General features: G+C 42.6%; 1 long non-coding RNA gene across 1 annotated transcript; it reads right to left on the reverse strand.

Annotated features, from left to right (window-relative positions):
• Positions 1–506: 506 nt before the first annotated feature.
• On the reverse strand, positions 507–1,858 carry LOC127751219 (uncharacterized). Its single transcript, XR_008012027.1, has 3 exons — positions 1,063–1,858; positions 849–982; positions 507–744 (listed from the first exon to the last, which is right to left on the reverse strand). It is a non-coding gene; the product is annotated as an uncharacterized LOC127751219 (long non-coding RNA).
• Between the last annotated feature and the right edge of the window lie 4,548 nt (positions 1,859–6,406).

Below are 6,406 nucleotides of genomic sequence, written 5' to 3' on the forward strand. Positions count from 1 at the left end.
AAAAAACAACAGGTAGGAGCATTTCAAGTTATTGTAAAACATTTTAAAACATCGTCACAAGAAGAGTATCACATTTTTGTAAATCATTTCTAGGGCACCAAGAAACAGGAAGAAGCAGACAACTAGAGTGCAGCCTGATGTTTCTATTATTCCACCTGAATCTGAAGCAGACCTTCAAATGGGTCAGGGGCCTCCAGTAATTACACAATGCAGAGTAAGAAAAATTTGTGTTTTCTTGCAAAATTAAAATTATAAAAATAGCCATTACTTTGTGATTATATTTACAGGCAATCTACAGACCAAGTTGTTATTTTTGATCACGGGCAAGTCTCTCCTGTGTTTCAATCCAAGTGAGTCTCAAAATAAAAGAACAACTTGAGTAGCTTTGTAGCTATTATATAAAACTAATTTTAAAATGTTATGTCTAGGAACCTGGGGAAGAGGGAGAGACCTGCTTCTAACAAGGAAAATTTACCACCAATAAAGCCGACGTCAAATAAAAAAAAGAGGAAGTGAAGTAAATCTTTCCCAGTCCTGCAATGAGTGCGTTTATGTTTTAATGAGAAATGTCATTACTTTGAGTAATGTAAATACTTGCATAAATAAATACTTTTATTTCTGATTAATCAAACTTTAGTACAATCAGTACATACAGAACGTATTGTGCAGTTTACACTTTACTAATGTGAGACCATCGGTTACGATATCACCTCAGCTCAGGTCCTAAAGTCATTTGAATGGGAGCTGAAAATTAAAAGAACAATATTAAATACAGTGGTGCTGGCTGCTTCCTTTCTGTTTGATCAATAGGCCTACTACAAAGATATTGAATACTTTGAGAAACTGACAAGATTGTGCTCGACCAGTTGAGGTTAAAAGCACGACCGTGATGTTTCGTGAGAACCTGGAGGCCACATCGAATGTCACTCCAATGTTCGTGGTCTACCTGACTCGCTTCTTTTGACTAATTACTATGCCATTCCTGGAGGAAGCGATGGAAATTAATTGAAAGAATTAAACGAAATGGTTAACAGCAGCAGTCAAAGTGTTGTGAAAACAAACCTGTAGCTTTCGACTATGGCTCTGTGGCTTCGCTGGTATATTGAAAACACACTCGGTGCTCTAAAACAGTCGTTAAAGATTCGCGCATGGTGGATGGATGGAAAGTCTACGAAATTGTCTTAACAATCCACTAGCATATTTTCCTTTCTTTCTAGCTTTCCTTCCTCCTCGCTTACAATCTTCTTCCCTCACTTCACTTTCTGCTTCTCGCCCTCGCATCGGCCGGCCCGGCCTCGCCGTGCTTCCGACACCGGCCGCTAGATGGCAGTGCTCGATCTCGATCACGCGCGCCAGGCTCAAACACTGCGCGTTTAGTTGTTCCCTCACAGCTACTCCCTGCCTCTCACACGAGTGGCTGTCTCATTTTTACCCGAAGTGTCTCCTTCTTCCCCGAAATGTACGCTAGGCCGCCTGTCTCACTTTTCCCCACGCGTGTCTCATTTTTCCCCGGTAAGCAAATACTGAAATAGTCACATTTAAATTCTTCTATTAGTAATAAATCACATCAAGAATTTTAGTTTGCGCACAATTTCGACTACAGAAATTATGATTCATCGAAAACATACATTTTCATGCATGGAAACCCGACTTTTATTTCAATTACAGTCAAAGTATGTGAAATGTCGCATTTTTCCCCGCCCTGACCCTAACTGGACCAGGGCAGGCCTCTACCATGGATCTAACTTTTCTTTTCTCTGGAGTGAGTCTCTCCTCTTCCACTTTGTTCTTGTGCCTTGAAATTTTTTTATGGATTGCTTGTACCTTTTTCTGTAATTCTCTTTTGTCGTCTTCGAGATTCTTTATCTTTCTACCTATGACTTCCCAAACTCTTTTGGTTATTTTTCTAGCCTGTAATTTCTGCCTTGAAGGTCCTGTTGCTCTTGGTTCATCAGAATTACCCAAATGAACATCTCCATAATTGGGCTAAGGCAATAGAAAATCGTCCTGTTGTTTTTTTGTTTTGTTTTTTTTTTTGTCTCTATATCTCTGAGAACACTTCCTCCATTTCTCCCTTTGTTTTTCTTTTTGTTCGAGGGAAAAATCTTTTACTGCTTTTCTGTCTTTCTGTCACTGCTGTCAGATGGATTGAAATCAAATTAATTTTAGTGTATTGTTGTAATTGAAACTAATACTGGAAATTTCTGTATTATAGATGGGAAAAGATAACCTTTCCTTTACTTCTGTTGACAACTATTTCCTTTGGAATATTACAAACAACAATTTGCCCAAACTGTTTAATTCAGCAATCAAAGTAATCTGCCAATAAAGAAGGAAACATTCTCTATTAAATAAGGGTAGTACTGATTTTGACAAACTGGCACCATATTTGAAACTTACCGTTGATGGTTTCTTAGTGCCATGCCAAATCTCTTTATTTTGATTTTCATCATTTTGTGTTTGCGGAAGCTGGTTAGAAATTTCCACGGGTAATGGGTCAGTATAATTGTCTTCTGGAACTTGTTCAATATCTTGAGGGATGAGACTTTCATGCTGAAGGTCAGACTTTAAATGATCCGTGACACTTTTCTCTATGGTAATTCTTTTCACAGTTTCTTCATTTTCTGTCTGCTGAAACAGGATGGAAATCGCAACAAAGGTATATTGTCCTTCAACTAATTTAAAACTAAGAGTTGCATGCAATATAAGTAATTTACGATCTCTAAATCAATAAACAACAGGTTTGTATGATTGTCATTTAAAAATTGTTCCTCTGTATTTTGAAGGGGTGAGATGATATCAAGATGTGATTTCACACTTTCCTCGCTGGTAGTTTGGTTATTCTGTTGGAAGAAAGGGGGAAAAGAAAGAATGTCTCTTATACTGACCTCATAAATTTCACATCTCTAATTAATTTCTCCACAACTCGATGCGCCCTAACGAAAGAGTCCGATCTGCTTTGCTGCTGAACCAAAAGAGTCCGATCTGCTTCGCTGCCAAACCAGAAGAGTCCGATCTGCTTTGCTGCCAAACCAACAGCGTTCGATCTGCTTTTCTGCCTTGGAAAGTCAGGCATCTTTGGAGGGCTACATAACGCAACATAGAAAGAGTAGCATGTCACCCTGTCCTTTACGAATGTGTTCACCCTAAAACATATACCCTTTCGCTCACAAGCTTCGAGATATCATAGAGTTTATGCGGAGCGGTCGACGAGCGCCGAAAGCAGATCGAACTCTTTTGGTTTGGCAGCAAAGCAGTTTGGACTCTTTTGGTTTGGCAGCGAAGCAGATCGGATTCTTTTGGTTCAGCAGCAAAGCAGATCGGACTCTTTCGTTAGGGCGCATCTAACTTACCAGAACCGTTAAATCGTCATTAGAATGTGCATAACTAGGGTCACTTGGTGGTGGGGCGGAGGGCCTTGTTCTCAACGCCCCTGACGCGACACCGTTTGAGATATCACAAAACGGATTGCAGCACCTGGTGCAGCTACTCAAGGGCTACATATTTCGCGAATAAAACGCTGGTCGAAATTTTTACGTCTTTTTGGCGTCGACAGCGCCTATGAGTCTTCACCTAACACTTGAATTATATTCTCCTTCGTCCAGAACGAATGGATGACAGCAGTTACACTCAAGAAACGAGCGTGCTGAACAATGGAAATGAATTTTTGTATAGTGGTAAGTCAATAGAAACATTATTTGCACAACTCACAACATCAACCACCTCTGCAAGCTTTAATTTCTACTTCTTGAAATGTCTCTTTTCTAGTTGATTATTTACTGGAGGAACAACAGCCATCAGCTGTCTCATCCAGCTGCGAAGGAACTCCACTTCTTATGAACGGTAATCAACTTTATCAGTACACCTACCTTCTCAGATTAAAAGTTAGTATTTTTGACAGCTAAAGTTCCTTATTTCAGACCCCCTGGAGGACAGGCAACAAACCCCAGAAGGCTCAGGGGGGGCATTTTCGTGTTCCTTGGTATTTACTGAATCCAAAGAGACCAGTCCCGTCGAAATTAAGCGATTGGGGCCGATTTTATAAGCATTTGAAGAACTTTAGGTAATTGAGAAAAATGTAAAAACTTCAAGAGGGCGGCGCACTGTTTAATTTTTCGAAAATCAAAAATCGCCGAGACACGTAACTCTTAGTTTTCGACAGAGAATGGATAACGACCCGGCGCTTCAAAATTCAAGAAACTTTTTGCAAGCGGTGGACGGTCTAGTGTAGTAGTTCGGTCGTCGTGCGCCAGGTGGCGCTGCAGTAGCGCCGAGCGATACTGGCGAGCGGCGGCTTGACCAAGCAGAGTTGCCAGATCGATGGAAATTTCACCTTTTCGGGGAAATTTTCGGGGGCTGAGGGAAAAAGGGAAAATGCGCGAAAGAAAGGGAAATTCCTAGGAAATGTGAAATTATGTGCAGATTTTGGTAAAAATCTGCCTTATGTCACTATTTTTGGTCGTATTACTTGTTTTCGCAAAAAATGCTCTTGCAAATCTGGTTTGTGGTTCCACTTTTCATCATTTTCTGTCAAAAGCTGTTTGAATTTTCTGCCTTGGGTTGCTGTCAGCAATGGCAACTATGCTTCTTGTTCATTGGCTGAGCGATTAGCAAAGCCCATTCACTGACCGAAAAAGTTTCATTCTGTTTGTTTGTGTGTTTGTCTGTCTGTCTGTCCGCACGATAACTCGAGAAGGAATTGAGATAGCGATCTGGGAATTTCAGGGTCGTTTTGTATCATAACAAGCAGGCCCGCCCTTCCGCCAAACGGAGTTGCCAGCTCCACTTCGCTGCGCCGGCAACTCCGTTCAGCAGGGGTCGGGCCTGCTTGGCCTGCCGGCGGCGATGGCTATTTACTGAAGTGCATCATCAAATAAACAATGTGACCGGTAAATCACTTTGCATATTTGAGTAAAAATAAAGCGTCCTGTGGGGGGCCTGCGGCACTAGAAATTTGCTCCTTGGACATGACAAAAGACTGTAACGGGGCAACACCGTGACTACACCCCACCCTTCTGCTTTGCTTACAAAAAATTAACCCACGCAGTTTCTAGATTGTATATTGTTTGTCAAACAGTCCTAAAACTTGACTTTCTGCTATTATTTTCAATATATCCACCTCTAGGGCCGAAACAGTAAAAGATACGGCTAATCCGAGGGTAGTTCCTGATTCAGAATGCGTTGTTTTGGGGGGGTACTCCCTCTGACATTTTACGATTGGACGCCTCCTTGTACGTCTTTATGTATTTTTTTTCCTACTTTTTGGACCAACCCCTATTTCTTTGTTACCCCCTTTCACCCCCCTAGGGGTGGTTGCCAGGATTTGCACCAGGCGTTTCGTTGTCTCTCATCTCCTTCCTCTTACACGGACGACGGACAGACAGACAGACACGGGAGCGGTTGCATAAGCCCGCTTTAATGCTTTTTTAAAAGCAGAAGGGCGGGCTAAAAAGACAGATCGAGTTCGAAGATGAGCATTCTAGCTCAAAAATTGGCTTTTAAAAAAATCAAAAACTACAGGTCGCAAAATGCATTTTTATCAAATATTTTTTTATGGGTTCCTAAGGGGTAAATCGTCAAAGAAGAGCCCTACGGGCGAAAATTTCGTCCGTTTGGCTCTATCTTGTACCGTTTAGGTGCTAGGGGGCATTTCTTGACAAAAATGAGGTAAAAATGATAAAATGTTCGAAAAAATTGTATTAACAGTCCTATTGCCCCGTCTCGGGTGTCAGCGCCGCAGGCCTAGCTATATGTGCGCCAGGCGCGTCGCAGCGTAACAGTGTTTCGTGAGATATCGCGAAGCCTGTTACGCGAGACGTGGTCTGGCGTACATATAGCTAGTCTACTTCTTTCTTCTGAGAATGGTCGTCAATAACTTATCGCATGAAATTTCTGCGCCGTGAACTGCGGCACTCTTGAAGTTCACTGAAGAGAGGGTGTCCCTGTGCCAGTATTCTCATAAGGGGTTGTCCTGCTGGCCGCGGTTTTCTCTCTCAATCAGTGGTCGCTTCTCCGCAGTGTCCGCCACTGCAAACGTCCTTGCCAAAATATCGGCGCACCTCTGCTACAGGACGTCCTCCGGCACGTCCGGCGTAGTGGGGCCGTGGTAGGCGTCGGTCACCAATTCGCTTCCTCTGAAAGCGCGAAGGTGCATCGGGCCGTTCCTTGCCATTCTCCAAGCCCATTGCATTCAGCAATTTTTTTCCTGGCTTTGGTGGAGCAGTGCTGGTCGACTTATTCCTCTTCACTTTGCGCATTGGCTCAAGGTTCCACTCGGGCCCCTTTTCGTAAGCCAGGGCACCCGCGTCGAACCACCGCTCGTATACACCGCTCATGAAATAATCCACTCTCTTGCCCTCGTCATTTTGGGCACCATGCCCATGTTCCAGCATATAAGACCTTGATT

The sequence above is a fragment of the Frankliniella occidentalis genome, unplaced genomic scaffold (genome assembly GCF_000697945.3).
Source record: "Frankliniella occidentalis isolate FOCC.00 unplaced genomic scaffold, Focc_3.1 Scaffold383, whole genome shotgun sequence".
Taxonomy (NCBI): Eukaryota; Metazoa; Arthropoda; class Insecta; order Thysanoptera; family Thripidae; genus Frankliniella; species Frankliniella occidentalis.